Source organism: Oncorhynchus gorbuscha, linkage group LG07, assembly GCF_021184085.1.
Source record: "Oncorhynchus gorbuscha isolate QuinsamMale2020 ecotype Even-year linkage group LG07, OgorEven_v1.0, whole genome shotgun sequence".
NCBI lineage: Eukaryota > Metazoa > Chordata > Actinopteri > Salmoniformes > Salmonidae > Oncorhynchus > Oncorhynchus gorbuscha.
The window spans coordinates 41,112,171-41,129,836 of record NC_060179.1 but is presented as its reverse complement, the minus strand read 5'-3'; the positions used below and the strand labels follow the sequence as shown (position 1 = coordinate 41,129,836).

At 42.0% G+C, this 17,666-nt stretch overlaps 1 protein-coding gene across 1 annotated transcript in view; it reads right to left on the bottom strand.

Moving 5' to 3' along the window:
* LOC124039857 overlaps window positions 1–16,045 on the bottom strand; it is a 129,849-nt gene extending 113,804 nt beyond the window's left edge. Inside the window, exon 1 of the mRNA XM_046356330.1 lies at window positions 15,669–16,045. The gene's annotated coding sequence lies outside the window, so the exon portion shown is untranslated. The remainder of the gene's footprint in view (window positions 1–15,668) is intronic.
* Window positions 16,046–17,666: the final 1,621 nt, after the last annotated feature.

The following is a 17,666-nucleotide window of genomic DNA, read 5'->3' as shown; positions in this document are numbered from 1 at the left end:
TAGGTATGGTGTTCTTTAGATGCAACTCAGCATTCTTTGTCCTCCAAACACGACGAGTTGAGTTTTTACCAAAAAGTTATATGTTGGTTTCATCTGACCATATGACATTATCCCAATCTTCTTCTGGATCATCCAAATGCTCTCTAGCAAACTTCAGACGGGCCTGGGCATGTACTGGCTTAACATTTACATTACATTTAAGTCATTTAGCAGACGCTCTTATCCAGAGCGACTTACAAATTGGTGCATTCACCTTATGACATCCAGTGGGACAGTCACTTAACAATAGTGCATCTAAAACTTAGGGGTGGTGGGGTGAGAGGGATTACTTAACCTATCCTAGGTATTCCTTAAAGAGGTGGGGTTTCAGGTGTCTCCGGAAGGTGGTGATTGACTCCGCTGTCCTGGCGTCGTGAGGGAGTTTGTTCCACCATTGGGGGGCCAGGGCAGCGAACAGTTTTGACTGGGCTGAGCGGGAGCTGTACTTCCTCAGTGGTAGGGAGGCGAGCAGGCCAGAGGTGGATGAACGCAGTGCCCTTGTTTGGGTGTAGGGCCTGATCAGAGCCTGGAGGTACTGAGGTGCCGTTCCCCTCACAGCTCCGTAGGCAAGCACCATGGTCTTGTAGCGGATGCGAGCTTCAACTGGAAGCCAGTGGAGAGAACGGAGGAGCGGGGTGACGTGAGAGAACTTGGGAAGGTTGAACACCAGACGGGCTGCGGCGTTCTGGATGAGTTGAAGGGGTTTAATGGCACAGGCAGGGAGGCCAGCCAACAGCGAGTTGCAGTAATCCAGACGGGAGATGACAAGTGCCTGGATTAGGACCTGCGCCGCTTCCTGTGTGAGGCAGGGTCGTACTCTGCGGATGTTGTAGAGCATGAACCTACAGGAACAGGCCACCGCCTTGATGCTTAAGCAGGGGGACACGTCTGGCACTGTAGGATTTGAGTCCCTGGCGGCGTAGTGTGTTACTGATGGTAGGCTTTGTTACTTTGGTCCCAGCTCTCTGCAGGTCATTCACTAGGTCCCCCCGTGTGGTTCTGGGATTTTTGCTCACCGTTCTTGTGATCATTTTGACCCCACGGGGTGAGATCTTGCGTGGAGCCCCAGATCGAGGGAGATTATCAGTGGTCTTGTATGTCTTCCATTTCCTAATAATTGCTCCCACAGTTGATTTTTTCAAATCAAGCTGCTAACCTATTGCAGATTCAGTCTTCCCAGCCAGGTGCAGGTCTACAATTTTGTTTCTGGTGTCCTTTGACAGGTCTTTGGTCTTGGCCATAGTGGAGTTTGGAGTGTGACTGTTTGAGGTTGTGGACAGGTGTATTTTATACTGATAACAAGTTCAAACAGGTGCCACTAATACAGGTAACGAGTGGAGGACAGAGGAGCCTCTTAAATAAGAAGTTACAGGTCTGTGAGAGCCAGAAATCTTGCTTGTTTGTAGGTGACCAAATACTTATTTTCCACCATAATTTGCAAATAAATTCATAAAAAATCCTACAATGTGATTTTCTGGATGTTTTTCCCTCATTTTGTCTGTCATAGTTGAAGTGTACCTATGATGCAAACTTACAGGCCTCTCTCATATTTTTAAGTGGGAGAACTTACACAATTGGTGGCTGACAATACTTTTTTTGCCCCACTGTATATGCCTATACTGACCTGTTTGCTATTGACAATAACACACACACACACACACACACACACACACACACACACACACACACACACACACACACACACACACACACACACACACACACACACACACACACACACACACACACACACACACACACACACACACCTGTATTCAACCTGCCCAGTTTATCTGTAAAAGCAATAATTGTGGGACAGAAAAACTACTTGAAAGTGCATGCATTAACATGGCCTCATATTCTGAGTGTACACAAACATAGCCCCATGCATACGCCCATGAATATGTACACACTCACTAACACATTCTATCGCTCACACACGCACACACGCACATGTACATACACACCTCATACACACACCCATGGGAGCATGCAGTCTTACTTTACCATGCTCTGACTAATAGGATCTCATTATATCTTTCATTTGTCATCATAATCACACCCAAACATTAGATACAACTTCATCCTCTGTCAGGGCTCTCTGTTCTCCTAATAAGCCTTATCTTGATCGACGGTGCACACACAGCACAGTAATAGCAGCGGCAGAGACAGAAGCTGCAGTCTCACACAGAGCCAAATCTCTACTCCTCCCTGCCTCTCTTCTCGTCTCTCCTCTATCACATACTCACCTCTTCTCTTCTTAGCGCGCTCATCCACAGTGGATTTACACCTCCCACATGACTTCTTAGCCTGTCTTCTTGACTCCCTCCCTCCCTCCCACCCTCCCTCCCACCTTCCCTCCCTCCCCTACCCAGCTACAGTATGCAGTAGATCCATGGAACTAGACTCCAACCACCCAAGTCAAAGACTCCAACCACTGACTGTTCTCTCTGCTACCGCATGGCAAGTGGTACAAGTGGACCAAGTCTGGAACCAACAGGACCCGGAACAGCTTCAACCTCCAAGCCATAAGACGGCTAAACAAGACTGCTAAATAGCTAATCAAATGGCTACCCAGACTACCTGCATTTACCTTTGTTGCACTAACTCTCTTGCACTGACTCTATGCACACACTGGACTCTACCCACACACGCATACATACTGTACTTAAACTGACACCCCAACACACACATACACACACATAACACGCGCATGCTGCCACACACACACTCACCACATACGCTAATGCTAATGTCTCTTATCTATCCTGTTGCCTAGTCACTTCACCCCTAACTATATGTACTGTAAATAGCTACTTCAATTACCTCGTACCCCTGCACATCGACTCGGTACTGGTACTCCCTGAATAAAGCCATGTTATTTTTTACATGCTATTGTTATTCGTTATTCACTGTGTATTTATTCCTTGTGTCATTATTATTATTATTATGAATTAAATATTTATGTTTAAATCTGCATTGGTGGAAAATGACCCGTAAGTAAGCATTATATTAAGTCCACACCTGTTGTTTGATTTGAACAACAATAGCCAGATAGACCCTGACCAATGCTGCTTCTGTAGTATAGGGTACTCACTACGGGAAAGTAATAGTTTTCAACACACACACGTCCAAACATGTACCTAATATACCTGAATAAACAAATGATAACAAACCTTCAGCACGAGCTGTAGGTTTAGGGTTAATATAGCCATATTTACAATTCATAGGCACCATAAATAATGTAAACATATTGTGCAATGAATATGGGTGACTTTAATAATTCAAGAAAATATAAAAACTTGTTCCTCTAACCAGAAGTAAAATGTGTCATGAAATTTTATGGGCTTTCATTTGACACCGCCTATTATATAGTTCCTGGATGGCAGGAAGCTTGGCCCCAGTGATGTACTGGGCCGTTTGCACTACCCTCTGTAGCGTCTTATTGTCAGATGCCAAGCAGTTGCAATACCAGGCGGTGATGCAACCGGCCAGGATGCTCTTGATGGTGCAGCTGTAGAACCTTTTGAGGATCTGGGGACCCATCCAAAGCTTTTCAGTCTCCTGAGGGGGAAAAGGTTTTGTCGTGCCCTCTTCACGACTCGGTAAGGGAGAGGTTGAAAATGTCAGTGAAGACACTTGACAGTTGGTCGGAGTATGCTTTGAGTACACGTCCAGGTAATCCGTCTGGGCCAGCGGCTTTGTGAATGTTGACCTGTTTAAAGGTTTTGTTCACATCGGCTACAGAAAGTGTTATCACAGAGTCATCCAGAACAGCGGGTGCTCTCGTGCATGTTTCCGTGTTGCTTGCCTCGAAGTGAGCATAAAAGGCATTTAGCTCGCTTCACTGGGCAGCTCGTGTCTGGGTTCCCTTTGTAGTCCGTAATAGTTTCCAAGCCCTGCCATATCCGACGAGCATCAGAGCCAGTGTAGTACGATTCAATCTTAAAACTGTATTGACGCTTTGCTTGTTTGATGGTTCATCTGAGGGCATAGCGGGATTTCTTATAAGCGTCCTGACTAGTCTCCTTGAAATCAGCAGCTCTAGCCTTTAGCTCGATGCAGATGTTGCCTGTAATCCATGGCTTCTGGTTGGGATATGTACGTACAGTCACTGTGGGGAAGACGTCGTCGATGCCCTTATTGATGAAGCCGATGACTGAGGTGGTGTACTCGTCAATTAGATGAATCCCGGAACATATTCCAGTCTGTGCTAGCAAACAGTCCTGTAGAGTAGCATCCGCGTCATCTGACCACTTACGTATTGAGCGAGTCATTTGTACTTTATTTTTTGCTTGTAAACAGGAATCAGGAAGATATAATTATGGTTAGATTTGCCAAATGGAGGGCAGGGGAGAGCTTTGTATGCATCTCTGTGTGTGGAGTAAAGGTGGTCTAGGATTTTTTTTCTCTGGTTGAACATGTGACATGCTGGTAAAAATGGGGTAAAACTGATTTAAGTTTGCCTGCATCAAAGTCCACAGCCACTAGGAGTGCCGCTTCTGGGTGAGCATTTTCTTCTTTGCTTATGGCCTTATAGAGTTGGTTGAGAGCGGTCTTGGTGCCAGCTTCGTTATGTGGTGGTAAATAGATGGCTATGAATAATATAGATGAGAACTCTCTTGGTACATAGTGTGGTCTACAGCTTATCATAAGGTACTCTACCTCAGGCGAGCAATACCGCTTACCAGAGGTAGCGTCTCTGTTCTGCTGGTGCATGGAAAATCCCGCTAGCTCTATATTTTCCGTATCGTCGTTCTTACCCCAAGCGCCTATCAGTTCCATCGAAACTGATATAATCCCTATAATGGTGATATTGAGAGAGATACACTACATGACCAAAAGTATATAGACACCTGCTTGTTGAATATCTCATTCCAAAATCATGGGCATTAATATGGAGTTGGTTCCCCCTTTGCTGCTGTAATAGCCTCCACTCTTCTGGGAAGGTTTTCCACTAAATGTTGGAACATTGCTGCGGGGACTTGCATCCATTCAACCACAAGAGCATTAGTGAAGTTGGGCACTGTTGAGCGGTTAGGCCTGGCTCACAGTCGGCATTCCAATTCATCCCAAAGGTGTTCGATGGGATTGAGGTCAGGGCTCTGTGCAGGTCAGTCACGTTCGTTCACACCGATCTGGACAAATTTCTATTTGGACCTTGCTTTGTGCACGGGGGCATTGTCATGCTGAAATAGGAAAGGGCCTTCCCCAAACTGTTGCCACAAAGTTGGAAGCACAGAATCATCTAGAATGTAATTTTATGATGTAGTGGAAAGAGTTCCATTTACTGGAAGTAAAGGGGTCTAGCCCGAACCATGAAAAACAGCCCAAGACCTTTATTCCTCCTCCACCAACTTTACAGTTGTCATGTAGTGTATCTCAAAGGGTTTGAGATACAGAACTATGCAGTCATATCGTGTTGCATCAGGAGTCACAGTTGAGAGATCTAGCTGTGAAGTCTAAAAGCATTCTCAGACACTCAGATCAGCATAGGAAGAAAGTATAGCACACTTTCAGTCTTTTTAAATATTAAAGAGCATCGCTGGTAGCTTTAAATAAAAGAGCGAACCTATCTTTTTCTATGCATTTCCATCCTGTGTGAAAATGCATATACACTTCACTCAGGATGGAAAGTCTGTTATTTGGTGTGACAATCTCTAATGTGTACCAAATGACTCAACAGCACAGTGACGATCAATTAAAATAACAACTTATTGCTCTTCTTCTATAAAAGACTGATTCTCCTGTCTGCTTGTATGCTGGGGTTCACAGTCTGGACTAAAGGCTCAGCAGACAAAGACAGACACATTAACTGTCTGGTTAGAGATAGACAGATGGACGGACGGATGGGCAAGTAGACAGGCAGGCAGAACTGTCTTTCTGACAGGACGAGCCACCAGCAGCAGACACTGATAACTCGAGAGCACAGAGGATTTACGCGCCCTGATAAACAATTAGACGGGTGAAGAGAAGAAGCCGTAACTTTCCTCTCCTCTAACAGTCTTGGCCAATCCCAAAACATGGCATTCTGTAAACACAGCCATCCTCTCAGAACAAACCTTTAGCGTGATGACACCGGGACTGCCAGTGAAAACCTTTGCCCGCAGTCAAGTGAAACCTATTACCAGTCACAATAGGGGAGTGCTGCAAGGCAGCAGGCCACCTCTCTACCCATGACCTCCAACGGAAACTGTGGAGTTGACAGGTAATTTATACAAATGTACCCTGGCCTGTCGTCTCATCTGTAGCCCTACTCCTGTGTCACTGTCTGCAGCCATGCGTTCCCCTGCACACTGTTGAATATGGGGGATATTTGGTGGCAAAAATAATGATAGTCAACTAATTGTGTCCTCTCGGAAGACAGGAAATGGAATTTGAAAACGTATGCTTAAGCTTACTATTTATGAATAAGTAGCTTGCAGGATTTGAAGACATTTACCTCTGCTGGTTTTGCTTCCAAGATTCTCATCTTGCGTAACAGATTAGTGTCACCTGTCTTCGAAACAGACAACAGCATATGGATAAACATGCACAATCACACGGCTTCACTCATAGCAGGGCATCCTCATAACAGACATCAGAATTTTAGAGCGACCTATTGACTATCACAACAAGCTATCTCTGCAGAATGCACCACTGAAGCCAGCTTTTACCTTTGAGCAGTGTCAGCACTGCTGAAGGCAGATGCATGCAGAAGGGTTTAAAAGCATTGAAGCTTAAGCAGCCTCGCTATAGCCCACCGTAAAAGCAAACCATAGTCACTACTAATCATGTACAGTGTTCCATATCAAAAAAATAGTGTTAAGGCCAATCAAATTATAGGATTATCTTGATTGCTTCCACCGTTGGGGCAATTTGGCTCATTGTCCACAGTCCACTTTACAAAGACAAACAATGTCACTGTTGTTTTGGGGGAACTAAAATAATATCATAATAAGACATGTGACAAGTTAGTAGTGCCCAAACACTTTAATCTGAATGGGGCTAGTTCTTCTCTCTCGCGTTCTATCTAAAAATGTTCTAGAGAAGTATTATTTGCCTAACCTTTTTATTTGATATCAATTTCTTCATTCAAAGACTCAATCATGGACACTTACTGACAGTTGTGGCTGCTTTGTGTGATGTATTGTTGTCTCTACCATCTTGGCCTTTGTGCTGTTGGCTGTGCCCAATAATATTTGTACTGCTATCATGTTTTGCTACCATGTTGTTGTGATGTTGTGTTGCTACCATGATGTGTTGTCATGTGTTGCTGCCTTGCTGTGTTGTTGTCTTTATAGGTCTCTCTTTATGTAGTGTTGTGTGGTCTCTCTTGTTGTGATGTGTGTTTTGTTCTATATTTATATTGTATTTTTTTTTAAATCCCAGTCCCCGTCCCCGCAGGAGGCCTTTTGCCAGTTGGTAGGCCGTCATTGTAAATTATAATTTGTTCTTAACTGACTTGCCTAGTTAAATAAAGGTTAAATAAATAAAAAATAACCTTGTATGATCAAAAATTGATTGAAGTAATAAAAAACAATATTTGTTATAAATGGTTTGATAGTTTATAACAAATATTGTTTTTTATTAATTCAATCCATTTTGGACATCAATGCCTTAATTGGCATTGGAAGTAGACATGTAGGGTGACATACATTTATTAAGCACGACTCTCCAAAGGACATTTTGACTACCAAATAACAGACTACGAAATATATTACTGGCAAGGAAATAGCACTTAACAAACATCTCACACATGCCAAGAATGCAAGCTAAAACACTTAGACTCTCTCTCTGACCAAAACACAGCTCTAAACAAAGTAGCAGAGGAAGCATTTCGGCTCTAACAATAACAGAGTGCCTCTTTAACAAATTTTATTTTCATTAATCACACAAGGAATCCAGGCTATTGCAAAGCCCTCCATCTGCAGCAAAGCCAAGACAGCTCCACAGATTGTGCTAGTTCTGTAGCAGCCCCTAATTATAGCAGCAGGAACGTGAAATGCTTGACATAATCACAAATGTAAACTGCCCTCTTTAGTGCCAGCAGCACCACCCCAAATCCTACAATGTGATATTGCTTGTTTGGCTTAACCTTATTGTCCATTGCTTTGATTGCATTTTGATTGTATTTGTATGCATTTTGTATTTGTATTTTTTATTTTACCTTTATTTAACTAGGCAAGTCAGTTAAGAACAAATTCTTATTTTCAATGACGGCCTAGGAACTGTGGGTTTAACTGCCTGTTCAGGGGCAGAATGACAGCTCGGGGGTTTGAACTTGTCCAACGCTCTTACCACTAGGCTACCCTGTCGCCCCGTATGTAACTGTAAATTGAAGGACTGTCTGAAGATTAGCCTAATGATAGGCCAAAACAATCCAAAACAACAACAACAACAACAACAACAACAACAACAATATTGACCTGCTCAGTATCTCTTGTCTAAAATTAGCAGCACAGCCAGGAACCTCTTTATGGGATGAATATGACTGTACAATCTATGAGCTCCTTAGCCATCCAATGATTTCAAATGGAAAAACACAAAAGCACAAAATGATGAAAAAGACAAAAGCATAGGGGTTAGTGAGAGGGAGTGAGAAACAGAGTGTGTGTGTGTGTGTGTGTGTGTGTGTGTGTGTGTGTGTGTGTGTGTGTGTGTGTGTGTGTGTGTGTGTGTGTGTGTGTGTGTGTGTGTGTGTGTGTGTGTGTGTGTGTGTGTGTGTGTGTGTGTGTGTGTGTGTGTGTGTGTGTGTGTGTGTGTGTGTGTGTGCGTATGGAAGGAAACAAAACAAAAATGTGGGAGGCAGACAAAAGAATCTCTCAAGCTTGATCAGTCACCAATAGTACGCTGTTTTCTTAGCCTGGCTAACAATGCGAGATAATCACAATTACTGTTACACCAAGAATCAATTAGGTTCCTTCGGACATGGTTAGTGCTGCATGCCACTTTATCCTGTCTCTGAAACATAACATGTTATCAGGGCATTATGTTGGGTTCCTGGGCATTATGTTAGATGCAATCTGCTGTGGATCTTATTTCACAGCTATTATGTTCCTGCATTGCTTGCAAATCAAAGCCCCAATACACAATAGACAAATCATTCTAAGATATACAGTGCTACCGCACAATTTAGTCGTTAACCTGGGCCTTACACTAGACATATTTTCCAATTCATGATCCATTTGTGATCAATTAACAGATCCTATCAGACACCAGATTGTCTACAAAATGTTTTTAAGGCATTCATAATGAGGTGCAACCATCCAACTTAAGTTTTTGCAGATAGTTCTCAGTGATAACATGAGAAGATTCTTGTGCAATCTATACTTAACTGCTGTGGTGTTTCTACGGAAATGCAATGGCAAGCAGAACTGCAAAGGTGATGAAGGAGGTATCTGTGTGTGGGTGTGTGTGTGCGTGCTCTGTCAGTTCTGTATCTGTAGATATGTCTGTGTGTACAATCTTAGAAAAAAGGATTCCAAAAGGGTTCTTCAGCTGTGCACATAGGAGAACCCTTTTTGGCTCCAGGTAGAACTATTTTTGGTTGCAGGTAGAACTATTTTGGGTACCATGTTAGACCCTCTGTGTAAAGGGTCCTACTATGAGGACAGCCGAAGAACCCTTTTAGGTTCAAGATAGCAAATCATTTTCTAAGAATGTATGGGGTGGGGAGGACAGTAGCATTGGGAATACAGTGATACAATATCGCTACCTATGTCATCCCATCACATAGCTAATAGCCAGAGAGAGGAGCCTGGTTGAAGACTCTGGGGAAAGCAAGCACTTCATAAAGTGCAACAAATGAAGACAGACACTTTCGGCTGGCCTTAGTAAGGGGAGAGGGTTACTATATTCCAAGGAGGCATTTGACAGGGTACCTGGAATGGTCATGTAATCCTTCTCCCCTAAGGCAGCTGTAAAAGCGAGCAGTCTCTGCAGTATAATTCATCATCATTAGCATATATATCATCATACATTATGGGAAATGTTGTATCTGTACTAGGCCTCTCCTTACAAGAAAAAAACATATGTTCAATTTTTGCTTAAATTTCATGTGAAACCATATTTTCACATGTATTACATTTTGAGTTCACATGTTAACACCACCTTTTCACATGTGAGGAGAATAACATGTTTTCAGCTTACACGTGATTGCAGTTTCACATGTGAAAGTTGCAGTTTTACATGTTAAAAACATTCCCGTGAGAATTGGATATGCAGTTTCACATGTGAAAAACTCATGTCTAAATTTCACATGTGGAATTGCAAGTTCAGATGTGAAAATCAATCCTGTTAAAAAAATGTTTTTGCAGTTTCACATGTAAGAAAACTTCACACTGTCACGTCTTCCACCGAAGGTAGTTCCTCTCCCTGTTCGGGCGGCGGTCGGTGTCGCCGGCCTACTGGCCATCACCAATTTATTTTGTGATGTAGCTCAGTGAGGTTGTGCCCATTTTTTTTTGTTTCACGCATTTAATTAGAGTGTTATTTAGGAGCTTGTTTATTCCTCCTTGCGTGAGTAACGGGGTGTGTCTGTTGTCGAGGGCGTTTGACTTTTGGATTGTGCCATACCTGTATTTGGTGGACTTGCCTATTAAAAGTACGCATCTCAGACATTTCTGCTCTTTTTCGCCTGACTCATTCACCTACCTCCTAACGTAACATTGTCACACACACATTACAATCTCAATTTCACATGTAAAGTTGCAAGTTCACATGTGAAAAACAATAACATGTAAAAATCTAATTTGCAGTTTCATATGTGATAATTTTTCCACATGTGAAAGTGAAAATCTAAGAAAACAAAAAACGGTGATATCATGGATGGTCAGTCCTTGATCCATAGAATAGTCTATGGATTTGAGAGTGGTTGCATTTCTCTAACGTCATCTTTTAGCGTTTTACCGAAACTATGGGAAAACACTTGGTTAAAGTTTCAATTAAGAATTCACGCTTTAAACAACTGAGTATCAGTGTTATTATATAGTGCAATCCTCTAGTGAGTAAGTGCCATTAATATCAAGCAAAACTTCTGAAGTCGAGAACAACACTTGGTATTGCAAACAAAGGTGAGTGCAAATGAATTGTAAATTAATACAAAGAAATTGTTTTCCAGGTGACACAGTTAAATAAAATATCTCCCTCTTTCCTGCAATTATCCCCAATTTTGGTTGTTACCCAGGACTTTGCTTTCACTGCCTTTTTCCAGTTGAAAGTTTTGGCACATTCATTCCAACAACATAGCAACCCGGTATCCCACTGCTAGTTTCCCTCTGAAGCTAAGGAGGGTCGTTCCCTGAATTGGAGACCATATATAACATGAAGTGGTAAAAATGTATGTGTGGGGAACAAAAACTAGAACTGAACATGTGAAACTTCACACGTGTCTGAAAACCAACCACATGTTCAACAAAAATGTTTTTCTCACTTTCATTTTTCAGGTGAGTTGTCGATGTTGTTTTATTGTAAGGGTCATTTTATGTTTAGTTATACCAAGACCTCATCTGATGTAGAACTAATTCAACATTCAATGTAGGCTATTAGTAATGGTATGTATGTTGACAATAGCAACATGACAATCTCATAAACTCACTGCCACTCACTGTGGCAATTGCTGAAAATGCAGTTAAATGTTACAGAGGTATTCCTCACTAAATTAAACAATTAAGTGTTTTTACACAGATTGAATAGAAAACACTTTCAGTAAATATATTATGCTCTAAAGTAGAATAGAATTTTGAGTAGATGTAGCCTTTATTCTATTACTTTTCGTCAGTATTCAGGTGTATTTATTTTATTTATTTAAGGCATACAGTGCATTCGGAAAGTATTCAGACCCTTTTACGACATTTTGATACTTTACAGCCTTATTCTATAATTGATTATTATTATTAATTTTTTTTACCCCGTTTTCTCCACAATTTCGTGGTATCCAATTGTTTAGTAGCTACTATCTTGTCTCATCGCTACAACTCCCGTAGGTTGAAAGGTTGAAAGTCATGCATCCTCCGATGCACAACCCAACCAAGCCGCACTGCTTCTTAACACAAGCGCGCATCCAAACCGGAAGCCAGCCGCACCAATGTGTCGGAGGAATGGAACAGCGGTAACACCCACAGAGAAATGCGCCACTGTCGGGACACTGACTATTTCCCCTCCCATTCGGTTCACAGCAAATGCTCCATTCCACTTTCTACTGAATGAGGACATCTAGTGGAAGGTGTAGGAAGTGCTTCCAGATCCATATGTTGTTGGGAAAGGAGGGGGGCGATGATGTCAAAGTTGTCCCAACTTTCAGAATTTCACTTCTTGTTTGGAAGATTGCCTGCCCTATAAGTTATGTTATACTCACAGACATTCAAAACGTTTTAGAAACGTCAGAGTGTTTTCTATCCAATAGTAATAATAATATGCATATATTAGCAATCTAGGACAGAGTTTGATGCAGTTCACCATGGGCACGCAATTCATCCAAAGTGAAAATACTGCCCCCTAACCTCAACAAGTTTAAACCGTACTGCAAAAATTGCACCTGCAGAGTGCATCAAACATGATTTAAACATGGAAAAGTGTTTATTTCTGAATTTCAATGTTTCAACTTGCTGAAAATTGTCCACAGTGTTCCTTCCTATCAGCTAGAATAAACGGTTCTGCAAAAAAAATACTTACGGAGTGCATCAAACATGATTTAGACCTTGTTTACGGAAAAGTGTTTATTTCTGTATTTCAATGTTGCAACTTGCTGAAAATTGTCCACGGTGTTCCTATCAGCTAGAATAAACAGTTCTGCAAAAAAAAAAATACTTACGGAGTGCGTCAAACATGATTTAGACCTTGTTTACGGAAAAGTGTTTATTTCTGTATTTCAATGTTGCAACTTGCTGAAAATTGTCCACAGTGTTCCTATCAGCTAGTTTAAGCCATTTTGCCACAACATTGGAAGTATGCTTGGGGTCATTGTCCATTTGGAAGACCCATTTCCGACCCAGCTTTAACTTCTTGACTGATATCTTGAGATGTTGCTTCAATATATCCACATAACTTCCCTCCCTCATGATGCCATCTTTTTTTGTGAAGTGCACCAGTCCCTCCTGCAGCAAAGCACGCCCACAACATGATGCTGCCACCCCCATGCTTCATGGTTGGGATGGTGTTCTTTGGCTTGCAAGCCTCCCCCTTTCAAGTTATGTCGATATAGGACTCGTTTTACTGTGGATATAGACACTTTTGCACCTGTTTCCTCCAGCATCTTCACAAGGTCCTTTACTGTTGTTCTGGGATTGATTTTCACATTTCACACCAAAGTACGTTCATCTCTAGGAGACAGAACGTGTCTCCTTTCTGAGCGGTATGACGGCTGCGTGGTCCCAAGGTGTTTATACTTGCGTACTATTGTTTGTACAGATGAACTTGGTACCTTCGGGAATTTGGAAATTGCTCCCAAGGATGAACCACATCCCATGATGTCAAGCAAATAGGCACTGAATTTGAAGGTAGGCCTTGAAATACATCCACAGGCACACCTCCAATTGACTCAAATTATGTCAATTAGCCTATCAGAAGCTTCTAAGGCCATGACATCATTTCTGGAATTTTCCAAGCTGTTTAAAGGCACAGTCAACTTAGTGTATATAAACTTCTGACCCAGTGCAATTGTGATACATAAGTTAAATAATCTGTCTGTAAACAATTGTTGGAAAAATGATTTGTGTCATGCACAAAGTAGATGTCCTAACCGACTTACCAAAACTATAGTTTGTTAACAAGAAATTTGTGTTTGAAAAACAAGTTTTAATGACTCCAACCTAAGTGTATGTAAACGTTCGACTTCAACTGTAAATATTCAGACCCTTGGCTATGAGACTCAAAATTGAGCTCAGGTGCATCCTGTTTGTATTGATCATACTTGAGATGTTTATACAACTTGATTGGAGTCCACCTGTGGTAAGTTCAATTGATTGGACATGATTTGGAAAGGCACACACCTGTCTATATAAGGTCCCACAGATGACAGTGCATGTCAGAGCAAAAACCAAGCCACCAGGTTGAAGGAATTGTCAGTAGAGCTCAGAGACAGGACTGTGTTAAGGCACAGATCTGGGGAAGGGTACCAAAACATTTCTGCAGAATTGAAGGTCCCGAAGAACACAGTGGCCTCCATCATTCTTCAATGGAAGTGGTTTGGAACCACCAATAAACTTCCTAGAGCTGGACGCCCGGCCAAACTGAGTAATTGGGGGAGAAGGGCCTTGGTCAGGAAGGTGACAGAGCTCCAGAGTTCCTCTGTGGAGATGGGAGTACCTTCCTGAAGGACAACCATCTCTGCAGCACTCCACCAATCAGGACTTTATGGTAGAGTCGCCAGACGGAACCCACCACTCAGTAAAAGATATATGATAGCCCTCTTGGAGATTGCCAAAAGGCACCTAAAGACTCTCAGACCATGAGAAACAAGATTCTCTGGTCTGATGAAACCAAGATTGAACTCTTTGGCCTGAATGACAGAAACCTGGCACCATCCTTGCGTTGAAGCATGGTGGTAGCAGCATCATGCTGTGGGGATGTTTTTCAGCAGCAGGGACTGGAAGACTAGACAGGATCAAGGGAAAGCTTAACAGAAAAAAGTACAGAGAGATCCTTGATGAAAACCTGCTCCAGAGCGCTCTGGAATCAGACTGGGGGTGAAGGTTCCCCTTCCAACAGGATAACGACCTTAAGCACACAGCCAAGACAATTGCAGGAGTTGCTTTTGTACAAGTGTCTGAATGTCCTTGAGTGGCCCAGCCAGAGCCCGGACTTGAACCCAATCGAACATCTCTGGAGAGACCTGAAAATAGCTGTGCATTGATGCTCCCCATCCAACCTGACAGAGCTTGAGAAGATCTCCAGAGAAGAATGGGAGAAACTTCCCAAATACAGGTGTGCCAAGCTTGTAGTGTCATACCAAGAAGACTCAAGGCTGTAATCGCTGCCAAAGGTGCTTCAACAAAGTACTGAATAAAGGGTCTGAATACTTATGTAACTGTTATATTTCCGTTTTTTATTTTTAATACATTTTCAAAATCTTCTAAAAACCTGTTTTTTGCTTTGTCATTATGGGGTATTGTGTGTAAATGAATTCGCATTTAAAAAACAACATTTTTATAATAAGGCTGCAAAGTAACAAAATGTGAAGAATTTCAAGGGGCCTGAATGCTTTCCGAATGCACGATATGGTTTGTTAAACCTTGAAATCAATGGTTTTTGTTTGGCATACATTTTTAACGTGAAAAATCAGAGTCTCGGTGCTATTCCGTTTCCATGGAATTGCCCACATCCTGATCAAAATCTTAATTTCAGTATTCGATCAGACACAACTTTTCCACTTACGAGCAAAACTTAATTTGCCAATGTGTACTACCAAAATATGCAATGCGGTACAAAATAGATACATTACAGCAACATCGACGACACTTTTAGAGGTAGCACATCCTAAAGGTACACCACAAAAACATTGTACAATGTCCTGATATTAGTCATTGATATGTCGGAGAAGAAGGCTACTTTTGCCATTTGATATCATTGAACCTATAACAAACGACATGCAGAGGAACGTGACATCCTGTTGATTAATCACATGCGAATGTTTAAAACGTGTCACTTACCGGACCATTATGTAGGTTAAACGCTGCAGAAGGACAGCAAGGTTTCGGTGAGTTGGTCTGACCGCATGTTACTATATAGCATAGCCCACGGAATAAGAGATGCGTTGTCTATTACACCGGCGTACCGCAGGCAACAAACTGTTATTGGCACTGCAGTCCGAAGCTTCGAGTTCCATCAAGTATGGAGGTCGTCAAATTGAAATAGACATTACGTGATGTAGATACACAAAGGCGACGGTAGCCTATGTAGTGCTGAAACGGACAGCTCCATACGTTGTTTCCTATGGGTTTTTTATGGGAACGAAATATCCTGGTGTAGAGTCTACTGCAACATAACAGTAGGATATTCTATCGTTCCAGACATCACTAGAGCATGCTCACACCATCTCACACCCTCCCTGCCGGTTCGAGCATGCTCAGTCACTGCAGCCCAGACTCATTAGTTTGCATGCAGGTATGACAAGTTATTCAGTTGTTGTGGGGAGGGATACGTGAGCACGGCTAGACTACAGTATGATGTCATTGGATGGCAATGCTGTTAACAAAGACTTGTCTGGCACTAAGAGACTGAGGATATTCTGGGAGTCACAGGTGTTGTCCAGACCACTGATAAGGGGAGTACAGATGCCATGATTTTGCTTATAGGTGTTACTCATAATTTCTATACATTAACACAGCATAGCCTATACCAGGATGAAAATCTGAGAAGCAAAATACAGTATGTCTATGGATTTCGTGCTTAGGAAAAGTCAGGAGTTGATAATGAACACACTATGGAAAGTTCCTGGTGCGAGTGGAACCCCCTCATAGATGTAGCAGTGCAGGGAAGAGCAGGCTATGATTTATGTGAGGTGCAGTATACATAAGTGGTTTCATTGGAAAACTCAACAGAAACGTAAGATACTGTATTCATTCCCAGGCTCCTGACACAAACACAAACATAAACACACATTTTAAATACTTTATTTTAACCCACAAATCACATTACAGTCGAGAAGGATATGGATATCTGGAAACTTATGGATATAGAAAGCACATTCTTCTCCATACAGCTATCCTGCCCGTGACCACTGACGCGGAGCAGTACCTTACGAGTTGGCTTGCCTTTGTCCTATGCAGGCCTGCAATCTGAAGGCCACGTATTGTCAGCACATGATTCAAGAAAAAACATCCTCATCATTATCAAACCAGCCTCCTCTGACAAGAGAATGTTTTTCAATATGCACTGATGGTGGTACTGCCTGTCTCTCTCTCTCTCTCTCTCTCTCTCTCTCTCTCTCTCTCTCTCTCTCTCTCTCTCTCTCTCTCTCTCTCTCTCTCTCTCTCTCTCTCTCTCTCTCTCTCTCTCTCTCTCTCTCTCTCTCTCTCTCTCTCTCTCTCTCTCTCTCTCTCTCTCTCTCTCTCTCTCTCTCTCTCTCTCTCTTTCTCACACACCTTGATACAGGTATTTTTTTTAAATTATAGACATGACAGGAAACTAGAAAGCAGATAACTACTGCACAGAATGCTGCTCCACTGGATTCCCTGATGTCATGAGTGAAAATGTGTTGCACTGAACAATTGACTCTTTTATACTGCAAACTATAAAGTAAAAATACATCTAAATGATTTCAATGGAGTTTAGGTTAAGGCATTGGTAAAACATTTGTACTTATTGAAATACATTTCACTGAAAGATTGACAGTAGTATAACCACCAAGTTCAAGTCAAATCAAACTTTATTTGTCATGTGCGCCGAATACAACAGGTTTAGACCTTACAGTGAAATTCTTACTTCAAAGCCCTATGAGAACTAAGAACAGATATAGCCCTTGGCCATAACCAACAGTGCAATTTTTAAGTAAAAAATAGGTATTAGGTAAACAATAGATAACAAAATAAAAAAATAATATCAACAGTCAAATGACAGTGAAAATAACAGCTAGTGAGGCCAACGCACTAAACGACCAGTTCTTATAGCCTTTAGCCGTACATTTATCCTACGCCTCCTCTGTTCCT